This window comes from Lissotriton vulgaris, chromosome 8 (genome assembly GCF_964263255.1).
Source record: "Lissotriton vulgaris chromosome 8, aLisVul1.2, whole genome shotgun sequence".
NCBI lineage: Eukaryota > Metazoa > Chordata > Amphibia > Caudata > Salamandridae > Lissotriton > Lissotriton vulgaris.
In genome coordinates this window covers 149683836-149706764 of record NC_141696.1, presented here as the reverse complement: position 1 = coordinate 149706764, position 22929 = coordinate 149683836, and the positions used below count along the sequence as shown (strand labels likewise).

The 22929-nt window shown below is 42.9% G+C and overlaps 1 protein-coding gene across 1 annotated transcript in view; it reads right to left on the bottom strand.

Annotated features, from left to right (window-relative positions):
• The window catches only part of GDPD5 (glycerophosphodiester phosphodiesterase domain containing 5), an 899605-nt gene that overhangs the window by 429034 nt on the left and 447642 nt on the right, over positions 1 to 22929 (bottom strand). The gene's annotated exons all lie outside the window — the stretch shown is intronic.

Sequence of the window (22929 nt, the reverse complement as noted above, 5' to 3'; positions counted from 1 at the left end):
CAGTGATTTGCAAATATCATTAGAAATCTCTACTAGGGATGACACAATTGACCTTCCAATTGCTGTTTATTAATGATGAACAATTGTACTATCAAAGGAAATGTTAGATCCCTGAAGAAGCAGTCTTTTTACTGCGAAACGTGTTGGCTGTACTTGTTCTGCTTTCTTATGAACTATGCATGACAAGAATGTATGCTTTTTAAAGGGAACATGGAGCCTGAGATTTTGTGTACCATAGTGACAAATTGTATATTATGATTTTTATGCAATATGATCTAATGGAATGAGGGTCAAAAGATTCTCTTTTACCAAACAAGAAGAATAAATGTTGATTCAAGTTAAGAGGTATTACCTTGTTGGTTATGTTAAATACCATACTACTCCCCACGCCCTTATAAATGCGTTATTAATTTTTCAGATCAGAGGGGAAACTGGTCTGGTGGGTGGAGTGCTCAGGGCCAAAAATTCAGTGAGCCAGAAATTTGACAAGTCATTTCAATTGATGATGTATTGTCTGAAATGGTAGTGACATACACCACCACACATACTCCACTTTACCCCACTCCATGCCACTGCACTCTACTCTGCAGCCCTCTACAGGGCGTCACTGCACTCTACTCTCCACCACTTGCCTCAACGCCTCTCCACTCTACTCATACCAATGCACTCTACCCCACACTACTCTACTATGCGCCACTGCACTTTGCCAATTCACTCTATGCCAGAGGTCTTCAATCTGTGGGGCGCGGCCCCCAGGGGCGTCGTGGAGTCCTGGGAAGGGGGTCGCAGATTCTGTTGGAGCGTGCAGCAGTTCCTGGCGTCAGGCTGATTGAGGCCGGGTGATCACGGTGGAGGCCTAATTCACGCCTCATTAACAAGTAAAGGTCTTCTGAAGACCTGTGAAGTACTCGGGTGTGCCTTTCTGTGTGTCCCGAAGCTGTTTCAGCCGGGCTCACTTACACGTGCTGGGGAGTGGGGGGGGGGGGGGGTGTCTGGGGGAGGAGGCTGTAGCCCTTTGAGTTCAATCAATGGACTTAGCTGTGGGGTTTATTTTTATTTTTAACGTTTTATATAGCGCTAGCTTAACCCGTAGGTATCAGAGCGCTTTACAAACACACATAGCAAACAGCAGAAGGACATTACAGTCATTGGTTCAAGTCCCACATACCTGGCGCCTGTGCAGGAGAAATGTGCCTGAAACTGTTCTTCACCGTGAGGTGTTTATACAGCCTGTCTGCCCCCTGCCCTCCCATGAGAGAGGAAGAAGGAAGAAGACACAGAGAGATACTGACCCCACCCCCATGAGAGAGGCACAGAAAAGGTGGGTGGATGAAGGATGAATGTATGTGTGGATGGAAGGATGAAGGGTGGGTGGAAGGATGAAGGGTGGGTGGATGGATGGATGGAAGGAAGGATGAAGGATGGATGGGTGGATGTAAGGATGAATAGATGGATGTGTGAAAAGGTGGGTGGATGAATGATGAGTGGATGGATGTAAAGATGAAAGGGTGGATGGATGGATGAAGGATGGATGGATGTGTGAAAAGGTGGGTGGATGGATGGATGAAAGGGTGGGTGGATGAATGATGAGTGGATGGATGTAAAGATGAAAGGGTGGATGGATGGATGGATGTGTGAAAAGGTGGGTGGATGGATGGATGAAAGGGTGGATGGATGAAGGATGTATGTGTGGATGGATGTGTGAAAAGGTGGGGGATGAATGATGGGTGGATGGATGGATGGATGGATGAAAGGGTAGGTGGATGGATGAAGGATGGATGGATGAAAGGGTGGATGGATGAAGGATGTATGTATGGATGGAAGGACAAAAAGGTAGATGGATGAAGGATGGATGTATGGGTAGATAAAAGGTTGCATGGATGAATGATGGATGCATGGATAGATGTGTGAAAAGGTGGGGGGATGAATGATGGGTGGATGGATGGATGAAAGGGTGGGTGGATGAAGGATGGATGTATGGATGAAAGGGTGGATGGATGTATGGATGGAATAATGAAAGGGTGGATGGATGAAGGATGGATAGGTGAAATGGTGGATGTATGGATGGAAGGATGAAAGGGTGGATGGATGAAGGATGGATGTATGGATGGATGGGTAAAAGGTTGCATGGATGAATGATGGATGGATGGGTGTGTGAAAAGGTGGGTGGATGAATAGATAGGTGGATAGGTAAAGGATGGACGTATAGATGGAAGGATGAAAGGGTGGATGGATGTGTGAAAGTGTGGGTGGATGAATGATGGATGGATGGATGTGATGAGGTCTAACAGGCGCATTTATGGTTGTCGATAGTTGTTGATGATGAGGAGTACCAGTTTCTAGAATCTTTTGTCGTAAGGGGGTCCTTACGCCTAAAAAGGTTTTACAAGGGGGTCTCGGCATCAAAAAGTTTGAAGACCTCTGCTCTATGCCAATCACCTCTAAGCCACTCTAATCTTCTCTGCACCACTGTACTCTACGACACTTCACTCTAATCTGTAACAATCTACTCTATGCTACTCTGTTCAACACTGCACCATCCCACTCGGTCACTTCAATCTACCCTTCACTCCACCCCACTACACTCTATGCCACGCTTTTCTACGCCACTGCACTCTACGCTGCTGCAATCTGTGCATCTGCACTCTACGCCAATGCACTCTATACCACTTTACTCAAAACCAATACACTTTACTCCAATCTACTCGGCACCACTGCACTGTACACCACTGTACTTTACTCTGCAACACCTGTGTACAACATGGCTAAAACATATTGGCAAAGCCAGTAGCTTTTGCATAGGTGAGACCTATTGGCTTTGCCAATGCTTGTTTGTACATTCCCTGAATAATCCCATTTTATTCCCGCTTAATATGTATTGAGGCAGTTCACAAAGGTATGTAAAAGTATGTAAAAGAGCATTACAGGAGTACTACTTTATGTACTCCAAAATGTCTTTGTGGATAGGCCGCTTTGCGTCTACTCTATGCATTGCAGCGCTGTAGAGGAGGGTATCATTATGATTGGCCCAGCAATTCCAGTTTGGGTACATATGGGAGTTTGCACCCAAATCTGAATTGCAAATAGTGTTGTAATGTTAAACGCTTTGGCTAGTTTTCTCTGTGCAAATTTCACCAGGAAAAAATGGTAATACATGTACAGAAAAAATTTCACTGGAAAGAAACAAAACATGCAGTAATTTGATGTGCACACCCAATATGCTTTATTCCACAATCCCTAATTCAGATTCGCCTGACAATCCCGAAACGGAAAATACTACACCCTGCAGTAGTAGCATTTTCCCAGGCAGTTTTGTAATGCCAAAATACATGGGCACTTGAAGTGATGCCATTAGTGGGTTTTCTTTTAGAAATTTGTTGGTATTTATTGGAGAAAAAAAGCCAAATAACTTTCTGAGATGATATTGAGACTAGGGGTGTGTGAGAAATTATAAAGGTGCTGAAAAGTTCTGCAAAAGTGGCAAACATCACAATTTCACAAAATGTTGAAATCTCTCATCTACTAAAACTTTGCCTGAGAGCGAAATTCTCCAGGAGAAAATATTTGTTGTACATCCTCCAAAACATGTTTTTTACACATTTTTCACATCTGTTAAAAAATAAAACTCTGCAAAAGCTTCTCCTCTGGGATGTCAACATGTTCAGTCTAAAAAGAAAGATATGGAATTAGCAATTGTTTCATGTTTCTCCTGGAGAAACTTGTGACAATAATTATCAATTGCGTTTCCAGAGAGGTGGGTGCATGGATGAGCTTTTATGCCCAAACTTTGAATGCCATTCTTGGGCAAGCTCGTAGTGAAGTTAATGTCACCTAATAACATCAAATATCTTCACCCCCTCACGCTTTATGAGCAGGTCGCAAACTTCAAATGCTAGATTTATTCAAGACATGCATCATGTGAAATACAAAAACTAGTGAGATTCTAAATACTCGCACATTCCCAAAAGAGCTTTAGAGCACTGGTACCAATGCATATAAGCATTTTGATTAAATGTGTTTAAAAATATATATATGTATATGAGTTAATTTAGGGCAAGCCACAAGAGCAAGAAAGGACAATCATGGGTAGGCTAGCCACCCGAGTGAGGAAACTCAACCACATCACCCACACCTTGTTTTGATCACCCTGAAATGGCTTCCCACCGGCACAAAAAAAGCTATCTCAAACACAAAGCTCTCAAAGCAAGACATCCATGCTATTGCACCAAAATATTGTCCATCTTGGGCGGCCAATGCCATGCGTGGAGTGTGAGCACCCATCTGCTAGAATCACCAGCTCAGAAGAATCGAAAAAATGAGCAGTCTTTCTCTGGGAATGCACCCAAGGTTTGGGACTCTGCCAGCCATCACGACAACCTCAATGTTTGAAACCTTCAAGACAAGACTACAAGATATGCTGTTCCTGCGGTACCTCCTCCGATAATTGTTCATTTTAAAACAATAAATTACAACAAACACGTCCCCATCCATACAATGTAAAATAAAGTAATCTTTTATAAGGGTGAACTAAATATAGGTTAAATTGGGAGGTGAAACAATACTAAAATAGTACTAAAATGAATATAATACAAACCTGGCAAGGAATCTTTAAGCACATGCTAAATCTATTATCTAGTGACAATAAAGCTAATCTTAGCCATGGTAACTACAATTCGTAGCAGATATCAGACCTAAATGACCTATCTGAAGGGGATACAATACATTACTAGTACTGTCCAAATATCAGGTTTTGGTTTATAAACATTAAGTTTTGGTACATGGTGGAAAATGCAAAGTTTATGAGAAGCATATGTTACCATAATGCATTGGCTGTAGAGTTGTAAAGATCATTTGACCAGGCTATATGAATCTTTGAATCTTGCTAGAGTGTGATGCTCAGAGACAATATGTACGTATGTAACTTATAAAGTGCAAACCTATCAGCAGAGCAGAGTGTGCTAAGTGATAAGGGCTTTACAGTGGGAGAGAGGGATGTACCAGATAGTACTTCTCAACATCCACTGGACTATTTTTTGGCCCTGCTTGAAGCCTAATTACACTGCCTCTTACTCAAAAATCTTCAATAGTTGTGGGGTGCGAGGCGACACTGTATGAATAGGGATCCACAAGGGATAGAACCAAAAGGTTTGCATTTCCATCCACAGGGGAGACTGACAGAGTGCACTATCAAATAACTGGAGGGCCCTGCTCTCCCTTGTGATGGGAGCTTCACCTCTCACTCAGCTGGGTTACTAGTCTCTAGAATCAACAACTTCTAAGTTGTTTTGTACTTCATATTGCACTCCTGCAGTTTCTAAAGGCAGTCTATAAGATATGCAATGATTACGCAAATCACCAACATAGGAAGCATGAAAGGATGAATTTGCCCTGCCAGACTACAAACTTGTGATTTTCACTTCCCAAACGAGGTCATCCGAAAGCAATCACTGAGCCATTCAGTCCACTAAAATAAGTTTACAAGGGTAACCTCAAAGACAGAAACAATTGGGTTCAGCGCATCCACCACTTGTACCAAGACTGAGCCGGGGAAAAATACTGTGCTTGGCCCAAGTTCTACAGTAATGAGAACAGTGCAATTAATGCACAAACTAGTTTGGGTAGAATAAAAGGCCTCATCATTTAGCAATGACTGTCACACAGGCTCACAGCCTATGGCAATCCCTTGTCCCAAAGCTACCATCAAGTGATTGTGGCATCCTAGGTGGACTGACATCTATCTCCCTTCATCCCTGGCAAAAAAGCCATATTTTTTGCTTTTAGGAGCAGCCTGGGTGGTACCCTAGGTGAATACCTGGCAAAGATGTCATTATCAATAGTGCTCATGGCACAAGGGTGAAAGGGGCCTACTTTACACCAGTTTGTTGCCTTTATTTTTTTTCCTTTACTACCAAACCAGAGGGTTGGGGCAGTTTACTTCCTTGCATTAAGGCTGCTGACACCCTTGCATCGTCAAGGTTGCCTGGTATGGCTTTCCATGGCATCTGCCCTCCCTTGGATGGCACAGGACCACATTCACCCCTGTCGATGAATACATGATACAGTGACTGATGAGCACAAAAATAACCAAAGGACAAGCTATCTGAAATGCAAATAACTGCAAAAAAACGCCCTTATTGGCGAAAAGATTCTGAACGTTTAAGGCTAAAGGCAGGCTACCTACTCAACAAAAGCAGAGAAAATGAGCTGTGAAAGGGTTAGAAATTGGTTCACAAATGTAGGTCCAAACCAGGCACACAGGGAAATAATACTGTGTTCCCCTGCTGCTGTAAAGGTAATTACAAACACATCTCAAAGAAAGATGGAACTCCGGCAGCAGGCTGCTGTCAAATCTGATTTCAGGGCAACTTAATCATGTTCTCCAGCACAGCTATTTATATATACCCCACATCAAGCCGGCACTGGGAGCTGGAAATGTTGACAAACTAGAAGAGAAAAAGAACCAACTGAGCCCTTATGATGGACGACCCCCTGAGGAAGGTCATCTATTCATGAAGGAGATTAGCCGACACGTGTTCACTGCATGGGTTCAGCCATTCTATGAAATGAGAAACAAGATGAACCTCATTGTGCACCTCATTCTGCGAGTGGTCGTGGTGGGTGCGGATGGGGACAGGGGCACAGCTATTAACAGTGCGGCAGGTGCAGTGGCACTGGGGCACATGCAGGCCCAATTATGACTGTATATTACTACTCAACTGGGAATACTCGGAGCCCTGCACCCTTCAAGAAATTCCAAAAAACAGCAGTAGTGGCTCTAACTGACCGCACAAGCGTTTTGTATCGTTAAAATGTATGCAATAGCACTCAGCCTGCAGTTATCTCAGAGAGTCCACCAACCAACACACATTGCAGGACATACATTAGATTTGATATTTTCTAATATCGAATCCATTGACATCGACCCTTTAACACCATTGTTATGGACCGATCATTACATGATCACCTTCCGCATCAATCTCCCCATCCCCCAGACCAAAAAACACAGTGCATTCACAGCAAACACGAGAAATTGGAAATCTTTCACACTTGATAAATTCCGAAATCATTTCTCACACCCCTCTTCTATAAGTACTAATATCCATGAGGAAATAGACCTCCTTCATAAAAACATTAAAAATGCACTTGAACATTGTTCGACCACCCCATCCCGTCACAAACCAGGCAACAAAAAATCAGAGAGATGGTACGGACCTGAGCTTAAACTCTTAAAAAGAAATTGCACCTCCTTTGAGCATAAATGGAGAGTATCCAAGACAGATGAGACCAAAGACAGCTTCAGGAAAGCTCAAACACTCTATCATAGAGCGATCAGAAAGGCAAAAAAGGACTACTTCACACGCAGAGTATCCGAGAATAAAAATTACTCAAAAGAACTTTTTAAAATTGTCAGAGAATTATGCAACCCAACCAATCTCTCCTTACATCTTACTCCCTCACAGGAAAACTGTAACAAGCTCAATGACTTTTTCTGCGAAAAAATTGATACCATCTATGCCTCCTTTCCAAAACCAAGGACCAAAAAAAACGAACAATGTGTACCAACCGTTGCACATACCATCTGTCACAGTTTTGGCCCTTTTTCAGAAGAGGAGGTAGAAAAAGTCATGCTTGAGGTCAAGTCTGGTTCATCACTTGACCCATGCCCACATCACATTTTCTCCCAGCTAACCCCTGTAATATGTCCAGTAGTTACTAGAGCACTTAATCTCTCCCTTAGTTCTGCCGAATTCCCAAAATCATGGAAACAGGCCCTAGTTACCCCTTTAGTGAAGAAGGCTGGGGCAGACGTAAACAATCCGGCCAATTACAGACCAATATCCCAGCTACCTTACTTATCAAAGGTCCTGGAGAAGTTGGTCAACAGACGACTTTCCACATTTTTGGAAGTTAACGGTTTGCTGGACGATTCACAGACAGGGTTCCGGACAAACAATAGCACCGAAACTACACTCTTAGCGGTGACAGACAGTATTAGAACCAAGGTGGATCAAGGTAGAACAGTCGCTCTGATACTCCTTGATTTATCAGCGGCTTTTGATACCGTACCCCACGATCAATTATTGAACACCCTGGCAGAGAAAGGAATTCAAGACAAAGCATTAGGATGGTTACAATCGTTCCTAGCGGATCGAACCCAATCAGTTCGCTTGGGTGACTACACATCCCCTCCGCGACCTATAAAATACTGAGTTCCCCAGGGGGCGTCGTTGAGCCCAACCTTGTTCAACGTGTTCGTCTCCTCGTTGGCAACCATCGGCAAAAAGTGGGGTGTCGAAATGTGCTCCTATCCGGATGACACCCAGCTGATGGTCACCATTGATGAAAATGATGACTCTAAAACTAGATTGACGAACTGCTTGACTGAACTGGCAACTTGGATGCAGGACCACGGTCTCAGACTAAATGCTGACAAATCTGAAATTCTATTGTTCGGCAGAGGCACACAGGCCTGGGACAACAGCTGGTGGCCGAGCGACTTGGGCTTGCCTCCCAATCCTACTGCAAAAGCCAAAAATTTAGGAATAACACTTGATAGGGACTTATCCATGAAATCCCATGTTTCCATAGTTTGCGGCAGAGGCTTCGGCCTTCTGAAGATGCTTAGACGAGTCTTCCCTTGGGTTCCGACAGATTGCCGGAAAACACTAGTCCAATCACTATTGATGAGTAGGTTGGACTACGGTAATTCACTGAATGTGGGAATGGGAGATTACTTCTTCTCCAAATTACAGATGGTTCAGAATGCCGCTGCCAAAGCCATCTGTAATAAAAGAAAATACGACTCAGCCAAAAACTGCATGTGTGAGCTTCATTGGCTTCCAATGCGACAACGAGCCATTTTTAAACTGTTGTGTATTTCACACAAAGTACTCCACGACACAGGCCCGCCCCATCATCCTACATGATATGATCAGATTTCATAAACCCTCTAGAAACCTACGATCTATGTCGTCAGGAAGAGCATCCATCACCCGAGCTCGGACTGTCAGGATGGGAGAGCGGGCCTTCTCTCACATTGCCGCAACAAAGTGGAACGAGTTACCCCCTAAACTCAGAACAAATGACTGCTTCCTCTCATTTAGGAAACAACTAAAAACATTCCTCTTCCCCAGGCCAGATCAATAATTCTCAACTAGTGCTGCCATCAAATCACCTGCAACTTTTCCTCAGCGCCGTGATGTCCTTTCAGGATGAATGTTAGCGCTTTACAAATAAAATAAATACAAACACAAATACAAATACAAATACATCAAAGTGAAAAACAATCTACAAGGGAGTGTTGAGCCCTGAACCCTTGTTTACACTTTGTGTGAGGAGGGGCAACTGGGAGCTTGAAGGCAGGTGGATGTATGTGTGAGTGAGTAAATCGACATGTATGTCAGTGAAAGTAAACGTAAGCCAATAAGTATACCGATACACATACATTCACACATTTACAATAGTGCAAAGATAAAATTCCATGTTATTGCTACAGCATCATAGAATTTCCGAAATCACTGCTTATAGATTAGCAGATTTCATGTTAAAATGAATTACTTTACAGGGGAAAGCAAGTGAGCCAATCCGCACAAAGCATCTACAATGCCACTGAATTCACTGCATGGATTTAAACCCGTGCTTTGGTTGGATGCCTTTGTTTATATCTTCTAAACATGAAAAAGCATTTGTGGCATAAGGCATGATTGCAACTCTACAATGGGTAATGTGCTGTCGAATATAGAGCTGAAAAGCCATTGTGGTGTAAAGCCACACTGCAGATCTGCAGGAATTAATATTAACTAGCTACACAGATGAAAAAGGATCATGCATAAACCATGCATGTATCCCTTCTCAGAACACCCAGTTGTTGTTTTGAAGCTTTAACGAGATAGTTATCCCCTTGCCCAGCTACACTTGTTCCTTTTAACTTTACACAGTGATTGCATATTTGAGTAATCTGCTAAGCGTTGTGTTATTTTATTGCATTCTTTTTCTATGTGATTTTATGTTGTTTTTATGCTGATCCAAAGATGTCAAGGTGTATCTCATGGTGGTAAGACCCAGCCTTTTATGATTTGCACAAATCAAATAAAGTATTATTAACATGCATGCTGATCTGTAGTGAGTAATACGAGTTTATTATACACATGAAAACGCATCATGGCATAAACCAGGCATGAAGATATGCATGGAGTAATATGCTATTTATTACACGCATGGAAAACCATGAAGGCATAAATCGTCCATGCAGATCTGCAGGGAGTAATATGAGATTACTTTACATATGAAATCCCATTTTGGCATAAGCAATGCATGCACAGCTGAAGGGGGTAACATGAGTTTATTACACAATTGAAATACCATCATGGCATAAATCATCATGTACATCTGCAGGGGGTAATATGATATGTGGCATAATCCATAGATGAACAGCAGCAGGGAGTGGTATGCTATTTATTACACACATGAAAAACCATTATGGGAGGAAGCCTCCATGCAGATCTTCATAGAGTAATATGAGATTATTTTACATATAAAGCCCCGTTATAAACTATGAATACAGAGCTGAAGGGAGTAACATGTATGATGGGTATTCCACAGGTACGTGCACCTATACTTGTGGGAAGAGTGAAAGTCTGTGCTTACAGCAGTGGGAAGGCTGCAGGTCTGTGCATGTATGGGTGGGGGGAGGGGGGTTGAGGGTACATCAGTGTACCTGAAGGCTCTGTGGATCTAGCTTGTGTGGGGTAATGCAGGCATGTACAGAGGCAAAGGGGAGCAGATTAGTGTGATATTGCAGAGGAAGCTCAGACCTGTGCATGTATGGGGAAAGGGACAGATGTGACCGTATGTGAAGAGACGGTCAAGAGGTGTGCAGATCCTGGATTGCATGTGATCGATGTACGTGTGTGCATTTATGAGCAGCGAATACTAGGGATTGGTACATATATGAACTGTGCATTTATCACTGGGAGAGTACAGCAGTTTGTGTGAGGCTTAAGATCAGTGCATGTGTAAGGAAGAGGCAGGGATGTGTGAGGAAGGTGCAGGTATGTGTGAGGAAGGTGCAGGGATGTGTGAGGAAGGTGCAGGTATGTGTGAGGAAGGTGCAGGGATGTGTGAGGAAGGTGCAGGGATGTGTGAGGAAGGTGCAGGGATGTGTGAGGAAGGTGCAGGGATGTGTGAGGAAGGTGCAGGGATGTGTGAGGAAGGTGCAGGTATGTGTGAGGAAGGTGCAGGGATGTGTGAGGAAGGCGCAGGGATATGTGAGGAAGGTGCAGGAATGTGTAGGAAGGTGCAGGGATGTGTGAGGAAGAGGCAGGGATGTGTGAGAAGGCGCAGGGATGTGTGAGGAAGGTGCAGGGATGTGTGAGGAAGGCGCAGGGATGTGTGAGAAGGTGCAGGGATGTGTGAGAAGGTGCAGGGATGTGTGAGGAAGGTGCAGGGATGTGTGAGAAGGTGCAGGGATGTGTGAGGAAGGTGCAGGGATGTGTGGGAAGGCGCAGGGATGTGTGAGGAAGGTGCAGGGATGTGTGAGGAAGGCGCAGGGATGTGTGAGAAGGTGCAGGGATGTGTGAGAAGGTGCAGGGATGTGTGAGGAAGGTGCAGGGATGTGTGGGAAGGTGCATCTCTGCATGTTTTTGGAACCTACTGATCTATGTAAGTGGACAGGCTGTATAACTGAGCCCACATGGGGAAAGGGATACAGACGTGTGCATGCTAGGATTTGAAAGGCTGCTGACCTGGCATGAATTAGGATGCTGCAGGTGTTTCTATAGCAGTGAGCCTCCATGACTGTTTATTTATACGTGTAAGGCTAAATAAAGATCTGTTCATGCAGGTAGGAGCTGTAGATCTGTACATTCATGGGTGGAGAACGTCACTTGACTGTGCATGAATAGGAAAGCAGGAACTGTGCGTTCACATATGTGACGAAAGATGCAGTTCTATGCACGCAAGGAAACAGATGTGCACATCCAGCTTCTATGAGTACCCTGCAGTACCTGAGTGGGTTGGTCAGACCTTTCAGTTTTCAATTACATATCACAATAGTTCCCCCTTCATGACCTTGCTTCTTGCCTTTATATTTTCATTTTTCATAAGAAGATATTACCACTCCCTAGACAGTGCCACCAGGCTGCTTGCTTGCCACTCATTTGATCTGCAATGCACCATCTCAGGTGGCCACGTCCTCTAATCAAGGTGACCTTTAAGGAATGCTGTTGATCATAGTGTATCATTGTTTTACCCTTCCAAGATGGTCATCGCTTTGGCTCTAAACGTGGCATCCATGCTGGTAATTTAAAACAACAATAGGCTATGTACAATAACTCCAAGACATACATCCATTCCTACGTTTAGTGTTGGCATTGTAAGTATAGTCCTGCTGTGTTTAGAAAGTAGAATGTTTTTTTTCCACTTGTATTCTTTTCACTAGCAGCCCGTCCCGACGTAGTCCGGGGGCAATAAGGCTTCCAGGTAGCAGGATCTCCCTTACCTAGCATCAATTGCCCCCTGACAACCTCGGGACGGGCTGTCCAACAGAAATATCTTCGGGTCTATTGAGGTTCTTTGTTTTGCTGAGGGATGCTTCTCGATGACAGACCATCCAAGAGGCTTTTTGCCAAACTCATTCCTTTCTGTTTAAGCCTCACTCTGATCCTTGCCAGCCTGCTTCACAAACACGTCCTAACTTCCCAACCAGCTTTCCCCTCCCCCTAAACATACGCACAGTTACAGACATCCCAACTACACATTTTGTCCGTCTTATAAAACCCCACAGTTACAGACCTCCCTACTACACATTTTGTCCGTTCCGAAGTTGTCCGGGGGCAATGACGCTTCCAGGTAGCAGGAACTCCCTTACCTTGCGTCATCCTCGGGGGCCGTCTCAGCCCCACGGCCCCACTGTCGCCGCCGCTGTCTTCCGCGCTCCTCCCGCCGAATGCCGCATTACTTTTTCTCCTCACGGCTCCGCACTTCAGTGAACTGGGTGTAGGTTCCACAGCGTCTCATCTCCACGGCCCCACTGTCACCACCGCTCTCTTCCGCGCTCCTCCTGCTGAACGCTGCGTTACTTTTCCCTCACCACGGCTGTCCACCGCTCCTCCTTACGCTCCTGATGTCAGCACGTTAGCGCACACAACGGCCGGCGCTACTTCCAAGGGACTACTTACTTTTCTAAGGTACATTTTTGAAAGGACGTATTTTTTGGGGGGGTATATAGCCTATGTCACTCTGCAGACACTGCCAATTCCAATGATGTATTGGGTGTTTGGATTGGCGCTGTGGTTCCAGAGTTTACCCGCCCCAAAGGTTCCCAGTTCTTACTTTAGAATAGTAGTATAGATTTACCTTGCATATGCTGCTTAATTTGTGTGTGTTTTACTGTGGGTGCGTCGGAGCGCGAAAGCCAGAATGACTCACTGGATAAATGAATGGATGCATGAATGCAAAGATGTGTGATATAGCGTACATTTATGATGACTTACTGCCTACAACCATCAATGATGCAAAAGACAATTTCATTCATAAGCCATACCTATTGGCATTGACAATGCTCGTTTTAAATGGCCCAAATGCCTAGAAAGACAGTTAAAAGGTTGGCACAATTACACTCTGATTACTTGGCAAAATCTAACCTACATCATAACACTGATAAAAATGCAGGATATATAAATCAGGCTCCAAGTATGTTTCCAGAAAGGGTGAGGCAGAGAACATTAAAAATGAAAAAAAAACGAAAAAACAGAGCGCCTGAGCACATTTGAACAGTACAAGTCTGTCGTGCTGTGAGCCTCGGCACTGACTAATTAGAGTAGAACCGATAACACATCCTGTCAAGCTGAATATCACATAACAGACGCTACACGGAAAAACAATTAATTATTTCTAACTTCACTGATCAGGTTCCGCCAGAGCTTTTACTTAAAGGCCTCAAAAAACCGATTGATGCCACTGAAAAGTTTTCTTTAGAACTTTTTTGGACGGTAATGCGAGGATGCAACATTCAGAAATAGTTACACTTTGTGTCTGTGTGCTATGAATAACAGGCATCATTTTTGTGTGCAGTTGCATCATTTGCTGTCTCACCAAACGTATTGGGGCTATTCACAAAGGTAACTTGCACTTGTGAGTAATTTACATGTGGAATTCACTCTCAGACTTTTGCGTAACTTTAATGTTTTTAGCTATTCACAAAATCAGAATGTAAAGTTACTAAAAAGTGTAGAATTGCCCGTCTCCACCCTCTGAAAAAGGAGGTGGAAATTTACAAGTGCAAATCCCCATTGACAAAAAAGAACTAGTAGTAAGTCCAGCACAACACACCATCAATACTGCAAGACCCTCTAATAGAAAATAATTACATTATTTAAAATAATTACAAATATTTATAATTAAATTGATAAATTAATGTAAAATGCACTTTTATTAAAATAATTAACTTATTTTCTAATTCTATAAATCACTTTTAATTATTATTAAGGCATAATATTTTTTTTGTAATTTTTGTCCTTTAAGTCGGAATTCAATCTTTTAATTTCAACTTTTTAAAAAAGGGTGTATTTAATTAAAAAAAAAATTATTTGAATAGTTAATTAAAAAAAGTAATTATTAGTACTTTCACTGTTTTCGTTCTACATTTAAAGTAAGTGCTTACAATTAATTTACATGAATATTTGACATAAAAATACATGTACTAATTTATTATAAAGTTTAATAAACGTTTTTTACTTTCCCCTATACTGTACCATGGGTAGATCACCTCTACAACGGTGGTGTCTCCTTATGTCAAATTGTAAGGGAAAGTTAAAATGTTTACTTAATTTGAGTTAAAAAAAAATTAAAAGCTGAATCTGCAAATTAGCATAGGCTATTAAAATCATAAACTGTGTTTTTGTGTAATTCAAAAATGCAACTGCAACAGTTTTGTGAATTAGTCCCAACGTTTGTCTGTGGTGGGTTCAGTATATGGCCAAATACTGTTCTCTGAGGGTTGGCAGTAAATAGTTTAAGCACTAGAGCACAAGAACCATTATGATATGGTTTATGGCGATAACAGCCAGAAACGTATACTAAGGTTAAAATGAAGTAATGTTTAGCTTTGGCTATAAGGCAATGAGGTATGCAAAGAGAAAATGGTAAACCACTTTAACCCTTTTGCTGCTAGGCCTCCCCCGCTAATACCTTTTTTGGATTTTTGGAGTACTGCGAGCTTAGGAGCCTGTAAATCTTTGTTCACATAAGGTATCCATGCTAAATTTGCGTCCTTTTATTCTATTATCATGGGGATTTTTAAGGTACCCAGGTTTTGTGGATTCCCCTCAAGGGGACCCAGAAATTTGACAAAATACAGCTACATTTGTTTTTTTCATTTTCAAAAATGGGTAAAAAGTGCTGCAGAAGAAAGCGTCTGTTTTTTTCCCCTGCAAATGGTATCAACAAATGGGTTCTGGTGCAGAAATCACCATCTTCTCAGCTTTTAGGGACAGGCTGATTTTTATCAGAAAGCCAACATTTTGTGCACAGTTTTGGTATTTTACTGGGACAAAGACTATTTTTGCTATTTTTGTGCTTTCAAAATCCTTCCAGTTACTGGTAGAATGGTGGTGGAAGGAATAATGGATCCTGGAAATCCATACAATTCTGAGAAATAGACATTCTGAATTCAGCAAGGGGTCATTTGTGTAGACCCTACAAGTTTTTGTTCTAGAAACTAACAGTTGAAAATAAGAAATATTGAAAATGAGCTGTAGAAACAGCCATTTGGCCAAACGTCTACACCTGTAACGTCTTCTGAATGTGACAGGTTTTTTAAAGCAATACACCGTTACATCCGGTGGACCCTTCTGGTTGTGGGGAAATATAGAGCTTGAAGGTTCCCCAAGAACCCGAGGAACCCAGAGCCAATAACCGAGCTGCGTATTGCAATGGTTTTTCAATGTGTATCCAGTATATAGTAATTCATTTGGTAAAAAATAAAGAGTGAAAAATAGGCATCAAGGACACCGATGTATTTCTGAAACAGGAACAAAATATAGAGTTTAGAAGCAAAAGTTATTTGCACATCTCCGAAATCGTGGGTACCCATACTAGCATGTGAATTATAGGCTATTTTTTAAAGTGTCTTCACTTCTTTTTTACACATTGTCTTACATTTGGGAGGCAGAAATGTATAAAAAGTGAATAGGAAATAACAGTTGTTCTACAATTCTGTGTTCCCCTAAGTCTCCTGATAAAAATGGTACCTCACTTGTGTGGGTAGACTTAGTGCCTGCAACAGGAAACGGCCCGAAACGCAACATAGACATATCACATTTTTCTAGTAAAAAGTGACCCTTTTCCGAAATGTGCCTAGCTATGGATTTTGGACCCTAGCTCAGCCGGCACCTTGGGAAACCTAGCAAACCTAACCTATGCATTTTTTAAAACTAGACACCCAGGGGAATCAGGATGGGGTGACTTGTGTGACTCTTTCTCCAGGATCAGTTACCCAGTATCCCTTGCAAGCCTAAAACTTTGTAAAAAAAAAAAAACACATTTCCCTCACATTTCTGTGATGGAAAGTTAGTTCTGGTGCGGGCACTAGAGGGATTTCCTGTGGCATGTGCGCGGACTGCCGGCGCACTCTAGCACTGGTGCGTCGGACGGCTCCCAGCCTTCCGACGCACCAAAGGAGTTAATGAGCAGCTAAAGTACAGTTATGATTACACAACAAAAAACAATGACATGTGCAGGTTTCTCTGTCAGTAAATGAACCTAACTCACGCCCTCCTTATGCACTATTTCTAAACTTACTTCACTCATGGTACGTTAAATGAGATCACTGATGACATCTCAAATGACACCATTGATGACATCATCTAAGACCGTTCTGTTGACTTTAGACTCAGAACTGGAAAAAATACGAGAAAAAGAGGTGTACGTCCAACTGCAGCAGGCAGTGACTCTGCAAACGAATGGGCGCAGGGTCTGCTCTATGGGTAGTGCCCTGCCGCCAACCTACACTCTGTATGGCTACTGTCCAACGCCATAGACAGTGGGGGGTTAGATGCACGCAAAAAGCTGGGTGCAGATCCTGGCAGCCAGGCCCTGCTGCTATCCACTTCCTCCAAGCACGGCTGAAGCTGTCCGCCATTGTAGTTGGCTATCCACAAACGTTTTGATGTAGGACCTCAGTGAAAGCTAAGCCCTGCTGCTAACTACTGCTGTACACAGATGAAGGTTGCGCGCAGTGTGTACTGGCCACAGTTCCGGCTCTGAAGCCACTATAGCCAAAGGCCTTGTGTGGTGATGGCTTGGTGCTCATGGAGTGTTGGATACAGTCCCTGGTCCAAGGCCAGACCCTGCTGCCTTTCCTTGCTCTGAATAGTTAAAGGCCTTGTGCAGCAGAGGTGGACAACCAACAGCGGGTTGGGTTCATGTCTTGGGTGTAGATCGGCCGTGCAGCCAACCCCTGCTGTGAACAACTGCAAGCAATGAACACCAGATGTCAACCACCTGAGGCGGGTCGTCCATAGAAGACCAGGTCCTACGGCCAAATCCTGCTCAGAGTCTTATCCAGCGGCTAATCCCCGTTCCACGTGGCGAAAGGCAGATTATTGGTACCTCTGAACGCTGTCATGAATGACGTCATCAATGATATCATTTAACATGTCTTGAATGATCTCAAACATTAAAAAAGCAATAGCGGATGACTTTGGCAAGGACATTGCAGCTGCTGATAGTGCCCCAGAGCAATGTTTTAGATAGTTACGTCTTTTTTTTTTTATACCCTGAAGCTGACCAACGCATCATTCCCGCTTCCCAAACTCTCTGGGACGACCTCTCTATTTTTTAAAAAGAAGGTAGAAAAAATCTATTTGAATTTTGAGAAGGAGAAGATTGGGAGGCATTCCAGATTGAACCTGGGTGAAAAGTGTACGACTCCGTAGTAGCAAACTTTCAGCGCTGACTCACTGCTGTTGCGAACTAGATGCGCAGCAGTGGTTCTAAGCTGAACGTGGATAAAGCTGAGATTTTGGTCTATGGTGACACCTCCTTGGTGGGCGTTAGCAGCCTAGGTAGGTCCCCCTGGACTTGGGGAGCCTCCAAATTAGGCATCAGTAGCCAAAAAATTAGCCATCAAATTTGACAAAGACTTCTCTTTTAAGCCGCAAGTGCGGACCTTGACCGCCACTTGCTTTCCAATCCTCGAATCGTTAGAAAAGACCATCAAATTTCTCTCTGTGCACACGCGGGAAGACATCATTCGGGGACTTATCACAGACAGATTAGATTATGACAATGCCCTGTATCTGGTGGGCGCCTGCGGAACATCTAAATAAGCACCAACTGGTGCAGAATACAGCAGAACGCTTAAACCTGAATACCCCTAAAAAGCAGTCAGTCCGCAGGGGTTTGAAGATACTGCATTGTCCTCCTATCAGGCAAAGAGACACATTTAAATCCCTAATAGTTACTCAGAGCACTACATAAAAAAGACCACATCTACCTACAGGAGACCTCGATGGGGCCCTTCAAAACGCTAACCAGGGTTTGTATGTATTCGCAAGGTCCTCATGGCTAGAGCAGGGGATAGATCCCTCTCCGTCTGGGCGGCTAGACTGGGGACTTCCATACCAAGGCATCTACTGGAGATCGAAGTGGAACATGTATTTCAGTCTGGCCTGAAGACTTTCCTGTCCAGAGAAATGTAGTTGAGAGTCATTTACTTCAGGTAGCTTAGTGCTTCCTTGGGAACAGCTGTTTGCGCTTTATACATGTAAGGTCATAAGCAATGCACTGTGCATAACGGGGGTGCGAAATTATTGTTAGATTACTTACCCATAACTGGGGAGTATCAAGACCTGAATTGCTACCTGCACAGCCTGTTTGGGTGGGACTGGCCCTGAGTGCATAGCTTTTCCTTAGGGATCGCGGATACATGGGCTGTGCACAGGGGCCTGCTAAGTTTGAGTGGGCCAAGGTCTAGTGCAGGCCCTGTGCACCGGAGCCCCTGCACATGGGCAAAGGCCATGCACAGCTGCTTTTAACAGTATGGGTTACAGTATATACATAAAACTAAAAATCCCTGTAAAACTTCAGGCAAAGTTCTACAACTTCTCATGGAAATCTGGACTGTTGCAGCTTCCAAGGGGTGTAGGATCCTTCCTCGTGGTAGTAAAAAGCTGCATCCTTCTAACTGACGTCAATGGCACAAAGTGAGGCTTAGAAAGTGCAGAATGCAATGCACACTGACCTCCAGTCCTCTGACTCAGAGACTGACAGGATAATCTCAAGGAACGGTGAATAACATTAAAGGAGTTTTTTTAAACACCACTTTAAGCTGACATTTGAGTTTTTTAAACACCACTTTAAGCTGACATTTGAGTTTTTTAAACATCACTTTAAGCTAGCATTTGAGTATTTTAAACATCACTTTAAGCTAGCATTTGAGTATTTTAAACATCACTTTAAGCTAGCATTTGAGTATTTTAAACATCACTTTAAGCTGACATTTGAGTTTTTTAAACACCACTTTAAGCTGACATTTGAGTATTTTAAACACCACTTTAAGCTGACATTTGAGTTTTTTAAACACCACTTTAAGCTAGGATTTGAGTATTTTAAACATCACTTTAAGCTGACATTTGAGTATTTTAAACACCACTTTAAGCTGACATTTGAGTTTTTTAAACACCACTTTAAGCTAGGATTTGAGTATTTTAAACATCACTTTAAGCTGACATTTGAGTATTTTAAACACCACTTTAAGCTGACATTTGAGTATTTTAAACATCACTTTAAGCTGACATTTGAGTTTTTTAAACACCACTTTAAGCTGACATTTGAGTTTTTTAAACATCACTTTAAGCTGACATTTGAGTATTTTAAACATCACTTTAAGCTGACATTTGAGTATTTTAAACATCACTTTAAGCTGGCATCTTGCCTGAACCGTGCTGAATATTCTTTACCCTCGTACATCCATTCTATTCCTACTATCATGCATCGTTCCTCTGCTCCTATATGCAACATCCCTGCTGACATGTACACATTAGGCCTCGCTGGAAGCCAGCAGATTTTCTATCAGCGAAAATTCCATCAATTTAGGATTAGGCACATGCATGTAAATGTATACATTTCGTGCAATCTAGGCCAATCGTTCTTCCTGCACAGGGAATCAAGAGTTTGCAAACATGAAAAATATTTTAAAGCAGGACAAATTGAAAGCTCGCAGAAAACATTTCCTCAGCCAATACCCCTGCAGGTCACTTCCTAGTTTGGCTTCTGTGCACAAACGTTAGTAGCAATTGTATAATTGGATTTTAGTTTTACTGCACTGGGAATCATTTTTTTCTCTTATCATAAGTAGAGTGCTGTGAGCAGCAATCAGTACTGTACCTATAAAGTGCCACTATACACAGCCTTTATTTTTAAGTGGCATTGTGCAGCTCAGGGAAGTTCAGAGCCAATTGTTGGTTCTAAAGCTCAGTCCATTGCCAAGGTGTTGTCTTTCCGAGTCAAAGGGTATGCTTTGCTGGTCCAATGGCGATGGCGCTCCTTGGCAGAACAACACCTTGTTAAGCAGAAACCTGAGAGGAAACCTAAGGGGCTTTGGAAAGGATACACCCACGAGGATACAGTGCTCTCTGAGCCGTAGAGCGTGAATAATGCAGAAAGCACGAATGAGGATCAAGTTATGCACTTGTAGCAAACAACGTGTACACCTAATAAGGGGAAGTAGTGATGGTGTGTGGTAACCTGACAGGCGCTAGCAGTACCACCAGGAGCTACGCAACGTGTGTCAAAATCCAAACTTCAGATGTCCATAAAAGTTATGGCTACAAGAATTCTTCTTTTCCTAGCAAGAACTACTGCTGTAAATTTTTGAGACCTGCACAGAAACTCTGCATCTTAATTCAGAAAATCAAGATCTGCAGATTCCTAACTACTCAGATGTCTTCTGCAACTCAGGAACTGCTCCCACGTAGGAAGATTGTCCCAAACATCAGGAACTTCTCCCACATGGGAAGATTGTCCTAAACATCAGGAACTTCTCCCACGTGGGAAGATTGTCCCAAACATCAGGAACTTCTCCCACATGGGAAGATTGTCCCAAACATCAGGAACTTCTCCTACATGGGAAGATTGTCCCAAACATCAGGAACTTCTCCCACGTTGGAAGATTGTCCCAAACATCAGGAACTTCTCCCACGTGGGAAGATGTACCAAACATCAGGACCTTCTTCCATGAGGCAGATTGTCCCAAAATTATAAACATGCCCACATGCAAAGAAGTAGGCATGAGTGGTAGATAAGTTGGAGATTTAGGGCCTTACTTACAGTTTGGAGGACACGATACTCGATAACAAACTTGGAGTGCAATTGTATGTGTGCATTGGTATTTATAAAGAGAGAGCCCAGCTGTGAAGCAATCGAGCGCTGTACATTACATGAGGTGTCGGGAGACCTACAAGATCGTGTACATCAACAGAGGATCACACAATTACACATTTTACACACATTACATTTCATATATTTTTAGGGAGATCAAGGGACTCGCCCAGAACCACACCATGGTCATTGAAGTGCCGAAGCTGGGATTCGAACCAGGGCTCCCAGAGCTCTAGTTCTAGGGCCCGGGTCTCCAGAACTCTAACTGTGGCCACATATCCTCTTGTTATATCCTAGGACACTAATGCAGATGTTTTGGTTGTGGAAAGTTTATTTAAGCCCTGCGCCAAATTCCAATACGTTGCATAACGCCAAATCCCTCATACGTTATGCAAAGGAGGGCATAACAAGGTGGGAAGAGCACAAACTCAGCTATAAGTGACAATGAGGAACAGGGAATTCAGTGTCCAAGGGGAAATGTCAGGGGAGGTGGTCATGCAGTGGGTCTGAACATACAATATTTGCAAAACCTTTCTCACACTCCAGACCAAATAAAATGTCCACAGATCATTTTGATTCTGAGCAACTACAATTTAGGAATTGTAAAGCGCGCCCAAAATTCAGACTGTGCTAGGCAAACATAAAAATCGTAGAAATGTGCTACACAAATGTACGTAATATAATATGATGTATGCTTTATAAATTTACAGGCGGGAGGACATGTGAAGGTGGAGCCCTGATAGTGGACAACAGGTTAAAATCCTAACAACTACGGCTAGATAAATTGTCCTCATTAGACGCGATGGCTTCTAAACGTTCAGTATCCTCTACAACTATATGTTGTTCCCCTCTGCATTCAAAGACCCAGGGCCAACAACTCGCACTTGAAGAGGATCTTGGTGAGATGTTGCATTCTGTGATGAAGTGCAAGGAGCCAAATATTTGTTGGAGCATTGAATAAAAAAAAAATCTGTGAGTAGCATCAGTCAAAGTTCCAACTCATGATAAAGGCCACACCCTCAACCAGATTTTAAAGTCTAAAATCGCCATCCTAAAACACATAAGGGGTTATGTCTTTCCATTGAGTGACCATGTCCTTGTTTAATTCCTGTTTGAATTTATAGGTGGTTTAGTTATAGGGGCCGGATTCAAAAAAATATGTTATTATTATTATTTTGAGTTTTATAGAGCGCTAGCTAGACCCGAAGGTTATCAGAGCGCTTTACATGTCGTGTGATAATGTTTACAAGATGTACATGAGGGGATTCATAAGAGTCATAGTTGAACAATACAGCCGTAAGTGGTTATAAAGTCACACAAGTATAATACAAGGATGCACTGAGGAACAGCATCTGGGACAGAAGAGGAGACTGAAAAAATCATGTGTCCGTCTTGAAGGAACTAGTTAAAGAGGGAAACAAAGAACAGCTTGTGAGATGTTAAGAAGGGACATGAAGAAATGAATCTAATTGCAGCACAGACTCCCACCCCAGATGATGACTCAGGACATCTTTACGACTTCCCATCACAAGGTCTATGAGATGATCT